Source organism: Lolium rigidum, chromosome 3 (assembly GCF_022539505.1).
Source record: "Lolium rigidum isolate FL_2022 chromosome 3, APGP_CSIRO_Lrig_0.1, whole genome shotgun sequence".
NCBI classification, from domain to species: domain Eukaryota; kingdom Viridiplantae; phylum Streptophyta; class Magnoliopsida; order Poales; family Poaceae; genus Lolium; species Lolium rigidum.
Genome location: NC_061510.1, coordinates 307,690,580 through 307,706,223, shown reverse-complemented (window position 1 = coordinate 307,706,223; position 15,644 = coordinate 307,690,580). Strand labels below are relative to the sequence as shown.

General features: G+C 44.9%; 1 pseudogene; it reads right to left on the bottom strand.

Moving 5' to 3' along the window:
• Positions 1-4,395: 4,395 nt before the first annotated feature.
• LOC124699825 lies at positions 4,396-14,501 on the bottom strand (annotated as a pseudogene).
• Positions 14,502-15,644: the final 1,143 nt, after the last annotated feature.

The following is a 15,644-nucleotide window of genomic DNA, read 5'->3' as shown; positions in this document are numbered from 1 at the left end:
TGCAAAATCTGGTGGTAATGATCTGTGCTCATGGGTCAGACATGCAACATTTTCTCAGCAGAATACACTTGAAATGTAATTCAAGTTGAGCATCTTCAAAGTTTTTCTGATCTCACTCGCCTAATAATTTCTTAGTTGGTCCATACCAGGAAATGCCAATCTAACATCTACATGGATGTAAGATTTCACACTTATTTTGTAGGTCAGAATATATTTTTGCAGTAGATAAATAAATCATCCACCACATCCTTTTCCTATATCTGAACAAATCTGTAAAATCAACATTAGAGAAAAAAAAGCCGGATGAAACTTGTATCACTATGAACATTATCGTTGAATAAAGTGATGGCTGTGATTAGTATCCCTATTTTTGCATTAGAATACTAGTACTATTCTTGCATTACATTCTGAAGGATCAGTTTACAGAGGCAGAGGCGACTGGTATGGTCATCTCACGGGTTTTGAATTTCGTAAGTGCAACATTCTGAAGGATCTGTACATTAATACATACTACATGTTGTGTTTTTTGTTCAACAGCACCATGGCATCCTTCCAGTCATATCAAACAGTCCACCGAGGACTCTACGTCGTTGCCTTCGATTGTTCTTTGAAGAGTGTCTTGTCCTAGTTTGGAAACAGACTTCATGTCCTAGTTTGGGAACTTTGTGGGTTGATAGGGAGGCGCTGGAGCTGAAGCGATTAATCGGGCCATCCAATATGCAGTCCTCTGATGTGCAGATTTCAGATTCTGAAGGAATTCTAGGTCCAGCCCAGATGGTTCCTACGTTTGGGGCTGTCTGCCTGCAGAAACTGAAAATTGCGGATCAATGTAGAACTCGTATATGTTGTTATAAAGTAGATCTGGTGATTAAGGTAGACCAACAGCGCAAGCTAAATTGGTTACCTGGACGTTCTTCCCGAAGACAAGTCTACGCTTCGAAGTCTTTGATGCAGCCTATCTTTTGCTTGTCGAACCACATCAGGAAGTTGGTCACTTGATGTGTTGGTTATCAATCCTGAGCTGAAGAGCATTTTCCTGTGGGTTCAGTTATGCTGGCTACCCCGAGTAACTTCATAGCCCTGTGTTTTCTGAGTTGAAAAATGAGAAATGAACATTACACCTTATAATGTACTTAATTAACAATACTTCACAAAAGCTGGTACGCTAAGGCAAACTGAATCTGGAAGACGTTCACATTTCTGTACTGTATCTTGTATGGAAGATGTTCTTTCTAACATACTTTTGTTTACAAAATTTTGCATACAAAAGCGAGAAACTATTAAGCAATTTCAGAGTGATAAATGACTAGAATGCCGTTTACAGTCTGTGGAACGCTGTGCATTCTAATTGTCAAATGCTCAAAGCTTCGCACGCACTCATCAACTCTGAAAAATGCCAAAAAGCGTAGCTAGCCAAACTAAATGCAAACTTATTTTTGATAAATGTAATGTAAGCATTTGCCCTCAGTTTGGATTAAGCATCGATTTGACAAGGTTTCTTTCCTTCAAAATTTTGATTGAACAAATCAACTCGATGTCAGCAGAAACAAATTCTCGGGTAGCTCTTTACCAAAATGTAAAATGACAGAGGTAGATGCGACTGTATATGGTCATCTCACCGGCTTGTGGTGCGCCAAGCGAAGGGGGTGAACCCGGCTGGCGGGAGCGGGGGATTCGCGGCTCAGGGATCCTTCAGCGGGCTCCACCACCGGCAGCGGCAGCGGCGCTGGAAGTACAACAGCTTGGAGGTGATCGGCATTCAGCCTCCGAGAGAAAGAAAGCAACGACCCTCCCTGTTCTTCTGCAGACTACGTATTGTATTGTTTCTGTTCAGCAGCAGCCGCCGGCCGGCATGTGTCTGTCCATTGTCGCCTCCGCTCCTTCCGCCTCGTTTATAGCTCAGTTTGCGCTTGTCCGTGGTAGGATTCGGATGCAGAGGGCATATCCAAGGGAGCCCCCATGCACTACTCATCTGTTTTTCTCTATGTTTCAAAAAAACTAGTTTCAAAGCCTCTCTTTTTTCCTTAAAGAGTTCAGCACTTCTTTGTTCACTTAAACAAATCATTTCAAAGGGTGTCACAGATACATTTCAGGACATCATTAAGGAAAAGAGGGAACAACCAAATGTTCAACTCGACGAACGATATGTGCTAAATTATTTAGCAAAAGACGAATGGGAATGGGACAACAAGTCACAGATCATAAAGAACAAGCCAGGGCAGGGCTTTGATATCCTCTATAAGACAATATGATGTTGTTCAGTCTTTTGTCAAGGAAAGCCACCAACCCCGGCAAGCGCCTTGTACCGCCGGATTGACTCCGCCTACACCTTGTGAGGCCGCCTCCCTAGATGCTTGAGCTCTCCGAGTGACCTGCGAAGTAGCGAGAACGTCACCGCCACCTTCCTGACGAGGCCGCCCCCTAGATGCATGAGCTCTCCGCGTGGGCCGCGAAGCAACGAGAACCTCACAGCTACCTTCCTCGGTGGCCATGCGTGGGCTTCCCGGAAGTCACCTCCGGAGGTGCCGAGGGAGAAGGAAAGTAAGGGGAGGGGCTAGGGTGTGTCGGCCCAGAGCGGAGAGACGCAGGGGCGAGCTTTTGGGTTCCCATTTTGAACGCGCTCCCTTTGTTTCTTTTGGGTTTCATATCTAGCTTGCCCTAACTTAGGAATTCTTTTGATGATGTTGTTGTTTGTGTAATATTTTGCATGTTTATGGATGCATCAACAATTATTTATTTCATATTTTGTTTTAAAATTCAGAAATATGATTTCTAATTTTAATTAAAATAACAGGATCAGTGGAGCCCGAGCCAAAAATCTCCACTGCGTAGAGTTCGACTTTTTTTTACTGTCATTCTTTCTATCCCTCAAGATTTAGTCAAAACTCGGACCTGGTCAAGCTTCGGATCGGTCTAAAAATTACCGAAGCTTAAATATAGGCCCATTTCGGCCTAGCCAGACCATTAGGACTAGCAATCAAGCCCGGCCCAGTCCAAAGCATGGAAAAGCCCGGCCCAGCTTGACTCTTGTCTAAATCACATATTTTGTAGGCCCAAACCTGAACTGGCCCGACTGACCCAACGTTTGGCTCAAGATTTAGGCCCGAGCCCTGCCTAACATACTTGCCCGGATGCCGGCCCGGCCCGGCCCGGAATTTTTAGGCCAGGCCGGGCTACGCATGCCGAGAACTTATGTTCATAAAAAATAGATTTTAAAAATTGTTTGAATCTGAAAAATGTTTGAACTTCCCAATTATTTGAATCCAAAAGTTGTTTAGATCTAAAATTGTTTGAATCTAAAAATTGTTTGAATTTCAAAAATTTCCGAATCTGGAAACGTTTAAATTTTAAAAATGTTCAAATCTAAAAATGTTCGAATCTGAAAAAATTTCGGATTAAAAAATGTACGAATCTGAATTTTTATTTAAAATCAAATCTAGAATTAGTTGGATCTGAGAAATGTTTGAATTTAAAAAACATTCAAATTTCGAAAGAAATTCTGATTTTAATTTTTTCAGAGAAACTTGAGAATTTCATGTATGATAAAAGTTCAAAAAAAAAAACTGACTGGCAAAATCGAAATAACCGCCGAAAAACCAAGAAAATCAAAGAAGAAAATTGGAAAAACCAGACACTGAGACACTGCCCAAAATTAGTCCGTCCTGTGCGGAGCACCGGATTGCTCCCGCTGTGGGTGGAGAATACGAATCCCCCATGATCGAGCAGGCATAATCAAATCGAATCGAGCTGCTATAGGCAACCTCCGCACTCCCGTGCTCATTTTTTTCCCCAAAATCACAAGCGTCACGGGGTGGCAGAACAAGGTTGCGGCGACGCAGTAAAGGAGGAAGAGCACAACCATAGAACGGGAGGGAACGCTGCGACCAGGTTCGTGACTTGCCTACTCCTCCCCATTCCCCAGGTTCCTACGCGGAGGAATTTGGTGATTCTCCGTTATTTTATTTTTTTTGAGATGGTGATACTCCGTTTTTAACTTGTGCTTTGGACCTTTGGCGCCTGGTTTGGGTCGGAGTGCCTTTTTTGCCCAAAGTCATGCACGCAGTTTCGATTTGGTGTCCCAGATAGCTACCGGATGGGACTTGCTCTAATACACTAATCCATCGGTTTATATTTAGGAACAGACTGATACTGACCCCAAGACTTGTGCGTATATGAATTGAATTAAATAGAACACGACAGACAATGAAGCTCTTTTACACACAAAGAAAGTAGAACTGGAGACCCTTGATGATAGTATACATGATCAGAGCTTACTCCCTCGATATGACATGACATGAAGTTGCCCAAAAGATACTATCAATAGTCTAACACACCTTATTCGTAAAAAAAAAAGTCTAACACACCTGGCATGTTAAACTACATATATCATCTACTTTAGCTGGACATGGAGCTTATCACAGATTTGATGTCATTGGCAATATTCTTGGCGTCTGCGGCAATACCAGCCAATCCTCTCCTCGCCAACCCAGCACAGTAGAGCCTATTTTCATCTTTCCAATGATTCGGATATTCTTTAGTTGGCAGCCCATTGTCATTTAAGGGTCTGTTCGTTTCCAGGACGGGGTGGAATGGAATGGAATGGTTCCATTCCATTCCATTCCATCTCATCCCACCCATTCCATTTTCGTGTTCTTTTGATCTGAGAAAGTGTGGAATGGAACCAAATATAATTAATATAAACATGCAATTAATTAGCTCATTTAAATGGATTAGAAATTAAAGGGATCTGAGAAGGAGTGGCTTCGTCCGCCTCGGCCGCCACGCCGTGGGCCGCCGGCTCTTCTCCGGCCGCCGGCGCTGCTCCGGCTGGCGTCGCATGGCCGCCGCGCTCGGGCCGCCGCCGCTCGGGATGGCCGGCCGCCGGCGCTCGGGCCGCCGCCGCTCGGGATGGCTGGCCGCCGCTCCGTCCGCCTCGGGCCGCCGCGGCCGCCGGCGCTCGGGCCGCCGCCGCTCGGGATGGCTGGCCGCCGCTCCGTCCGCCTCGGGCCGCCGCCGGCCACCGGCGCTCGGGCCGCCGCCGCTCGGGATGGCTGGCCGCCGCTCCGTCCGCCTCGGGCCGCCGCCGGCCGCTGGCGCTCGGGCCGCCGCCGCTCGGGATGGCTGGCCGCTGGCGCTGCTCCGGTCGCCGCGCCGCGCCCCGGGCTGGCTGGAGAGGGAGCGCGAAGGAGCGCAGAGGAGGGCTGCGCTGGGCCGCGGGGAGCTCGGACGGAGAGAGAGAGGAGGTGGAGGGAGAGAGAGAGATTAGCGTGAGGGAGAGAGAGAGATTAGCGTGAGGGAGAGAGAGATTAGCGCCCGTTCCACTCGGTCCGGCCGTTTTGGCCGGACGAGTGCGTTCCGGATATAGAGCGAATATTCCCTTTTGAGGAACGCCCCGGTTCCGTCCCAGTTGACAACCGAACACGAGAATGCCTCCTAGGAATGGAACGGTTCCATTCCGTTCCAATGTATTCCAGAACCGAACAGACCCTAACATCCCCTCACCATTCTGCACTCATAAATAAGATGTAATTTGGTTAGGAGTTTAACAATTGTTGCAGCAGAAAGAATATAACTTAGGCATATTCAAAAACTATGTGAGTACCTTAAGCCACATATTTGCTGTGCTCTTGTATCCAGTTGCAAACACAATTGCGTCAAATGATATTTCATCTCCTCTTTGAAATTTAACTATATTTCCCATGATCTCACTAATGCTTCCTTGAACCTACACATTGGTAAAGAAAATATTAATACAATGGCACAGTATGATAAGGGGTGGCCCGATCTTCTCAGTAAGCAACGGTGGTGATGATGATCACGGGATGATAGCAGCGGAGGAACACGACGATGTAGTGGATGATAACTTGTATGACGCAACGAGATCTCTCGATTGGTCCCTGTCGCCAATGCAACAGCTCTCAACCCCGCAAGATATTCGCAACTCCACACACTTGCGCACGTAGCCGCCGACCACGAAGCGGTAAGTTGCAACCGTCTAATTCCCAATGGAACAGCATATCACACAAGACTTAAACAGGATCTACACAATATCCAAGCAATATGGTGTAGGGAATTCAATAGTTTTGCAGAGCAAACAACTAAGAACTAGGGTTTATCTTAAACGTGGTCTGAAGCAGCTAGGGGGTCGTCCAAGGCACTTATATAGGCGTCTTGGACGAGTTCTGGTCGAAAAAATACAAGTAAAACCGACCCAGAATAGATCTGGTCGAGACAGACTCGGACATGTCCGGTCTGGGATCCGGTCAACCGGGCTGGTGACCGGACGGGCCGGTCTGTGGTCCGGTCGACCGAGTGCCTGCAACCGGAAACGTCGCAGAAATCGTCCGGTTGGCGCCGGTGCGAGGCAGCGTCAACCGGACCGGGGACCGGGTGGGCCGGTCGGGGGCCCGGTCGACCGGGTGTCAGCAACCGGCGGCCGGTCAGGGGCCCGGTCTGACCGGGTGCTGGACCGGGCTGATCTTCTTCTTCTCCTCTCGCGCATTCCTCCCGCTCCTCCCTCGCGCGTCCATGAGATATCTTCATGTCCAGCTCCATGTCCAGCTTCACGTCCATCTTCACGTCCAGCTGCTCCTCTCCTCCTCGTGCGATGCTCGTCTCCTCTTGATACCTGATGATACACAAGTAATAGGACTTAGGCAGTATAAAGTTCTCATCAATCAAAGTATCGTTTAGAAACAAGTTCACCTGTTGTTTAAGTAACTTCGCACGAGCTCGTGTCATTGGTCCAATCATGACTTCATTGGACTTGAGCTTCACATCAGGTTCATCTTCAGTTGGTAATGACGGAGGTAGTAGTGAGGTAGGGATGTCCTCATCATCTCCCCCCCCCTTCAAAAGGCGTCGACCCCGACGCTCCAAGGTCTTCTCCGTCATATGGTGTCAAATCAGCAACATTGAAAGAATTACTGACACCAAACTCATCCTCTGGAAGATCTATCGAGTATGCATTATCATTGATCTTGGCAAGCACTTTGTAAGGACCATCACCACGAGGCTTCAACTTAGACTTTCTCAGCTTCGGGAACCTATCCTTGCGAAAATGTACCCATACCAAATCACCAGGCTTGAACAACATCTCTTTGCGCTTCTTATTCATCCTTGCAGCATTGCTCTTGCCTTTCTTCTCAATCAACTCTTTAGTCTTCTCATTAATCTTCTTCACATAATCTGCCCTCTTTGATGCCTCCATATTAACTCTCTCAGGTATGGGCAAAGGCCACAAGTCAAGTGGAGTAATTGGTTTGAAACCATACACCACCTCAAAAGGACATAGCTCCGTGGTAGAATGTACCGCCCTGTTGTAAGCAAACTCCACATGCGGCAAACACTCTTCCCACTCCTTCAGGTTTTTCTTGATCATGGATCTCAACAGTTGTGACAATGTTCTATTCACCACTTCAGTTTGACCATCAGTTTGGGGATGACAAGTAGTGCTGAACAGCAGCTTCGTCCCCAGCTTTCTCCAAAGCGTCTTCCAGAAGTAGCTCATAAACTTCACGTCACGATGAGAAACAATAGTCTTTGGGACTCCATGTAGACGTACAATCTCCCTGAAAAACAGGTTAGCAATATGCGACGCATCGTCGCTCTTGTGGCAGGCAATAAAATGTGACATCTTAGAGAATCTATCCACTACCACAAATATAGAATCATGGCCTCTTTTAGTACGCGGCAAACCCAACACAAAATCCATACTAATATCCTCCCATGGTGTAGTAGGTGCCGGTAAAGGAGTATACAAACCGTGAGGCTTCAGCTTGGACTTGGACTTGTTGCAAGTAATGCATCTCCTCACATATCTATCCACGTCCCGCCTCATCTTTGGCCAATAAAAGTGGTCAGCTAGCATGAGTAGCGTCTTCTCACGCCCAAAGTGACCCATCAAACCTCCGAGCATGTGATTCATGCAATAAGAGCAAACACACGGACGATTCTCGGAACACATAGTTTGTTAGCCCTAAACAAGAACCCATCATGTATGTGATATTTTTCCCATGCTTTACCAAGAGCACATAAGCGATATGGTTCAAGCAAAATCATGATCAGTGGCATACAAATCACATAGTATCTCTAAACCAGGAATTTTAACATCAAGTTGAGTTAATAACATATTCTTCCTAGATAGAGCATCAGCAACAATATTATCTTTTCCCTTCTTATGCTTAATAATGTATGGAAAAGACTCAATAAACTCAACCCACTTAGCTAGACGCTTATGCAAAGTAGATTGGGCTTTCGGGTATTTCAAAGCTTCATGATCGAATGTATGATAAACTCTTTTGGCCACAAGTAATGTTGCCAAACCTCAAGAACTCTAATTAAAGCATACAATTCTTTATCATATATAGGATAGTTCAACTTAGCACCAGAAAGTTTCTCGGAAAAATATGCAATTGGGCGACCCTCTTGCATCAACACACCACCAATTCCAATACCACTAGCATCACATTCAATCTCAAATTGCTTATTGAAATCGGGAAGTGCAAGCAACGGTGCAGAAGTTAACAATCTCTTAAGTTCATCAAAAGCATGATCTTGGGCTGCGCCCCACTCAAAAACAACACCCTTTTTAGTCAAATCATTCAAAGGTGCAGCAATAGTACTAAAGTTTTGCACAAATCTGCGATAAAACCCAGCTAGACCATGAAAACTTCTTACTTGACTCACATTCATGGGAGTAGGCCAATTTTGAATAGCTTCAATTTTAGACACATCTACTTCTACTCCATGCTTAGAGACAACATAACCCAGAAATATGACCTTATCTTTGCAAAATGTGCACTTCTCAAGATTACCATAGAGTTGATTATCACGCAACACTTGCAAAACATGTCGAATATGTATAGTATGATCAGATTCATTGCGTTTGTAGATTAATATGTCATCAAAATACACAACCACAAATTTGCCAATAAATTCACGCAAAACATGGTTCATCAGTCTCATGAAAGTGCTAGGTGCATTAGTTAACCCAAAAGACATTACTAACCACTCATATAAACCAAATTTTGTTTTAAAGGCTGTTTTCCACTCATCCCCTTCTTTCATCCTAATTTGATGATAGCCACTACGCAAATCAATTTTAGAGAACACAGCGAGCACCACTCAATTCATCTAGCATATCCTCTAAACGGGGAATAGGATGACGATATCGAATAGTAATGTTGTTTATAGCTCTACAATCTACGCACATACGCCAAGTACCATCTTTCTTAGGAACTAGAATAACGAGGAACAGCACAAGGACTAAGGCTTATGCGAATATAACCTTTGTCGAGTAGTGCTTGTACTTGCTTCTGTATCTCCTTCGTCTCTTCGGGATTAGTGCGATATGGCGCCCTATTGGGCAGCGATGCTCCGGGAATCAAATCAATTTGATGCTCAATACCTCGCAATGGTGGTAGTCCTGCGGGTACCTCCTCCGGAAACACGTCGCCAAATTCCTGCAAAACATTAGAAACACCAAGAGGAAGAGGGGTCATGTCGTTAGAAACCAAAACCGTACCCCTGTACAAAAGCACAAGAGGCATGGCCGTAGGATCCTCACTAAATTCTCTCATGTCTTCGTTCGTGGCTAATGAGACTAAGGAATTCACTCTCTCACTTTTCGTTATATCACTCACGACATTACAATTCTCTCGCCTATCTAGAGGGGCATCCTCCAAATACACTTCGATCTTCTGACGAGACTCATTGACAATTTGTTGTGGTGACATAGGCTGCAAGTTAATTTTCTTGCCCTTGTACTCCAAGTGATATGTATTGGCACGGCCATTGTGTTGCACGTAACGGTCATAGAGCCAAGGCCGACCCAATAAGAGGTGACAAACCGTCATAGGAACCACATCAAAGTCAATGCAATCCTTATACGGTCCAATCGCAAACTCAACACGCACCATGTGGTTTACCTTCATCTCACCATTGTCGCTCAACCACCGAATATAATATGGATGCGGGTGCGGTAGATACTTCAACTTCAGCTTGGTACATAACTCCTTGCTTGCTAAATTGCGGCAACTCCCGCCATCAATAATGACCTTGCAAGCCTTGTCGGGACCAACTAAAGCTTTGGTTTGGAACAAATTGCAGCGCTCGAGTAGATGCACTAGGCAACACATTAAGAGCACGCTCGCGACACAACAATGGTGCGAGCATCGAAGGATATGCATCTTCACCATCGGTGTCATAGTCATCATTGTCCGGAGCATTTGGATCAACATCATCTCCAGTCTCATACTCATTGTCCTCATTGATAAACATGACTTTGCGGTTAGGACAATCTCTCTTGAAGTGACCCTTGCCACCACATGTATGGCAAAGCATATCGCGGTTGCGCGTTGTAGACACACCGGAACCACTCGTACTTGCAGCAGATTCGGACTTCTTTGCATTAGATACATTGGAGACCGGTTTGCTAGGCGGAGTAGAGTAAGGAGCAGAGCGCGTCGAAGGCGCCGGCGCTGTAGAGGGCGCGCGGGGTGTAAAACGCCCAGCTCCCGTAGCACGTCCCTTAACCTTTGCTTCTTCAGCCAACTGTGATTCATCTTCTCTTGCATGATGTAACAATTGATTCATATTGGTGTAGGTGTAATGACGAACAATGCCTTTAACATCATACTTCAGTCCATTCAGAAAACGCTGCATTGTCATCTCTAGAGACTCACGGACACGACCACGCTGCATAAGCATCTCCATCTCCATGTAGTACTCATCAACAGTCTTCACACCTTGCCTCAATAGTATTAGCTTATCAAATATGTTCCGCATGTAATTTGTAGGCACAAAACGAGAAGTCATTGCCTCTTTCATAGCACGCCATGTACGGATAGGTTGTGCACCATCTTCATCGAGGTTACGAACCAAAGAATCCCACCAACGCAATGCATAACCATCAAATTCAGAAGACGCAAGCTTGATCTTCCTATCTTCGAGTAGTGTGGATGTAGGCTCCATAATTTCTCAATCTTGAGCTCCCAAGTGAGGTATTCTTCAACATCAGCTCCTCCTTCAAACTTGGGTATGGAAAACTTAGGCTTACCCAATCCATCTTCTTCATCTTGTCCACGACCATTGCGGCCAAGTGGAACCCAGCCACGAGGACGATGACCACGAGGCGCACCACGAGCATTGTGTGCGTCATCTTCAAGCTCGGGATCTTCATCATCTTCTTGTTGTTGTTGTTGTAGCAGTCAAGTTCTCAATAGCGAGACGCATATCCGCAATATTGCGTCGTATATCCGTCATTTGATCAGACAATCCCGTGACGGTGACATTAGTAGCATCCAGCGTTTGTTTGATCTCGTCAACCGTACTCTTAAGCTCATCATCCTTAGTGCGGAATTCACGTCGCATCTCATTACGAAGAGCTTCATACTCCCTCCATGTGATGATATCTCGCCGAATTCTTGTTTTCCTGGTTAACAATCTTATTATCACTAGCGAGACATGATTAGTAGGTTAGTGCACTAAATCAAAAATATATGGTGGTACTCTCACAACTCACTCAAAACTGATAAGAAAAGGAAATCTTACCGTTCCAAAGTAAATTAGTGTTGCTTACCACTTGTAGTAACAACTAGTGCACGGATGTAGCGAAGCGAATATCAAGGGTATAAGAACAATCACACAACAAAGCAGGATATATGTGGGGCTGTAGGTAGGCTACCTATTTGCACCAATAACAAGCTCTAGCGCTGACCGTAGACAACCAAAGATACTCACACAAGGCGATATAATGGGGCAATGCAACTATATGGAGGAAAGGTTGCAATGCACAAGAGAGACGCTAGCAAAGCTCAATGAGACAGGCACAAGATTGCTCAACTACGGATGCAGTAAAGAAAACTTAGGCCTTTCACTTGATTTCAACTAGCACACACTTTTCTTTTTGTATTTTCTTTTTGTAACACACGCAGCTATGTAGCTCTTTTTGCTTCTTTTCAATTTTCTCTTTTTTTTTGATTTTATGACTCAACTCCTTGATAACACGGCCAACAAGATATGCAAAGCACCAAAACCCTAATGAGCAGCCTGTCGAGCGGTAAAACTAGTCTCTTCTAGGGAAGTTCCTAGTCACGTATATCGAAAGGCTGTGTCTATGGTTGGGAACAAGCACACTGTACGCTATGTGGACTCGGAGTAACAAAACTAACACTAGAAGATAAACTAGACGCTATAGAGAAAACATAAACCCTAACAATTCTACTAGCCGAAAGATAAAGGTACGCAAAAACAACTACGAAAAGCAACTAAAACTCGAAATTAGTGCAAGCTATGGCTATGGCAAACCCTAACCCTAATTTTTTTTTGGCTTTTACTGGATAGGAAAACACTCACAACTCAACTATGGGGTGGATTGTGGATGGCTTACCGAGGAAGCTGGAAATCGATACCAAGATGATAAGGGGTGGCCCGATCTTCTCAGTAAGCAACGGTGGTGATGATGATCACGGGATGATAGCAGCGGAGGAACACGACGATGTAGTGGATGATAACTTGTATGACGCAACGAGATCTCTCGATTGGTCCCTGTCGCCAATGCAACAGCTCTCAACCCTGCAAGATATTCGCAACTCCACACACTTGCGCACGTAGCCGCCGACCACGAAGCGGTAAGTTGCAACCGTCTAATTCCTAATGGAACAGCAGATCACACAAGACTTAAACAGGATCTACACAATATCCAAGCAATATGGTGTAGGGAATTCAATAGTTTTGCAGAGCAAACAACTAAGAACTAGGGTTTATCTTAAACGTGGTCTAAAGCAGCTAGGGGGTCGTCCAAGGCACTTATATAGGCGTCGGGACGAGTTCGGTCGAAAAATACAAGTAAAACCGACCCGGAATAGATCCGGTCGAGACAGGACTCGGACATGTCCGGTCTGGGATCCGGTCAACCGGGCTGGTGACCGGACGGGCCGGTCTGTGGTCCGGTCGACCGGGTGTTGCAACCGGAAACGTCGCAGAAATCGTCCGGTTGGCGCCCGGTACGAGGCAGCGTCAACCGGACTCAGTGGACCGGGTGGGCCGGTCGGGGGCCCGGTCGACCGGTGTCCGTAACCGGGCGGCCGGTCGGGGGCCGGTCCGACCGGGTGCTCGGACCGGGCTGATCTTCTTCTTCTCCTCTCGCGCATTCCTCCCGCTCCTCCCTCGCGCGTCCATGAGATATCTTCATGTCCAGCTCCATGTCCAGCTTCACGTCCATCTTCACGTCCAGCTGCTCCTCTCCTCCTCGTGCGATGCTCGTCTCCTCTTGATACCTGATGATACACAAGTAATAGGACTTAGGCAGTATAAAATTCTCATCAATCAAAGTATCGTTTAGAAACAAGTTCACCTGTTGTTTAAGTAACTTCGCACGAGCTCGTGTCATTGGTCCAATCCTGACTTCATTGGACTTGAGCTTCACAGCAGGTTCATCTTCAGTTGGTAATGACGGAGGTAGTAGTGAGGTAGGGATGTCCTCATCAAAGTAAATCTACATATGGTATATGTAAAGGTTTATACTTACTTGGATGATGCCCTTTTTTATCAAACCAACGGTGCCGACATCAATCACAGCGGATCGGCCGGTTTTTGACTTGAGCATCATTGGACCCATGTTTGGCATTGTGATGCCATGCCTTGATAAGTCTCCAAACATGAATTTTGCCCCCATAACAAGGAGTTTATCCACTAGATTTAGCGGAAGATGGTGGGCTAGTGTCATCCCCAACCGGATTAGCTCCTTTGTCATTACATGAATCTGCATCCACAAAATTTGTGACACATCTTTAGCAGCATACAAGATAAATTAAAATATCATTCTACTGGTAGTTATACTAAGAAATTGTATCCCATTACCAAATAAAAATATATAGTGCACATACCGGGCTTCTTACAACAATTGAAGTATTCACACCATGGGTCGCAAGGTCATAAGCGATTTCCATCCCGGAGTTGCCAGATCCAATGACCAGCACACTCTTACCGGAGAAGCTCTTGCCTGACTTGTATCTTGATGAGTGGATGGCCTCACCCGGAAAATTTTGAAGTCCAGGGATCACCGGAATATTCTCTGCACTATTTCTCACCACTTGCCACAACAAGAAACTTTGTTGTGAAATTTATTCTTTTGCACTCTGCCATGTCATGATCCACGATGGACCAAACTTTTTTCTCACCATCGTATGTTGATGACTCCACGCTAGTGAGATACTTCGGTTTAATATTGAAACACTCAATATAGTCATCTACGTACTTGACAAATAGAGCTTTTGGTATGTATGTTGGTGCATCTGCTGGATATGACATGTGTGGTAACTCACAAAATTCCTTCGCAAGATGCAGCTTCAAACGATCGTATGCCGGTTGCGCCAAAGAGATGCACTGCAGTCCTCACGCTCGACGATGACATAGGGAATGGACAATTGGGTAAGGCACGCTGCTGTTGCGAGGCATGCTGGCCCAGCACCAACAATCAGCACCACTACATTCTCCATTGCAAAGGCAAGATTTGGCGAAGATGGGGGAAGGGGTGCAGTGGTAGGCTAGGAGACTTAGAATAAGAAGAGGTATGTGTTTGCTTGCTAGCTGAATGAATCTGTGGATGAGATAGTCACATATATGAGGTATATATATGCTTGTAAATGTCGCGTACCAAGATTAAGGGACGCGGAAAGAGATAAAGATCAATTGACACGTATAACCTGGAAATTGGAATGCTATTGATGCCATTGTTGGTGTGAAACCATGTCTGCTACAGAATAGGCAAGAAATGCAATCCCGATTGCTTGCATTCTTTTGGAAACTTACCAGCCATATTTGGGTATAGTGTATAGTTTAATAGTGTTTCTTTCTTTTAATTCCTATCATCATCAATAAAACTTCATCCAGGATAAATATATGTTCAGAGTATATATATTCCAAGTGTTTCTTTCCTTTCCTGCACTTGTTGACAATATAAACTAAAATTTGATACAATAAGTATGAGTCAACGTCTCTCAACATTTTGACCAAAACTGAAGGATTTCTCACTGTGCATTTATAAACATTATTATTTGATTACCCAAGAGATCAAAGTGCATCTTCGATTGACAACATTCTGCATTAGACTAGGCAAACCACAACATTTTCTCGTGTCAATGAACTATTCCACCATGGTATAATCTGCACACTACATATGTGAACTCTTGTGCAGCTTATTCTCGCTTTTTTGCTTCTAGTTGATGGTTATGCGCTAGTCGTGAATGTCTTATGTGCATGGAAATTTTAGATTACATGAGTGATGTAAAGTAGCAAAATAGAACAAAGACTAAACCTTGTATTCTACTTGGATTTTTATTTTGTAAAACATGAGAATAACAAAGATGCCATATGAGAAGCCGTAGTTTATCAACGAGGACAAGGAATAGAAGTTCTTTTAGTAATCAAAGTGATTGGCAAGAAGCTATTAAATCGGGCATGAGCATGACCTTTGCTTATTTTGCTATTTTGGAACACATGGTAAATAACAAGTAATTAAATGACTTACATGCACAAACACAACTAAGATCAAATTTTAGATATGAACTTTAACTCAGTATTTGAAAAAAGCAGAATGTTATTAACTCAAACAGAATACATGTACACGGTTGGAATGTATA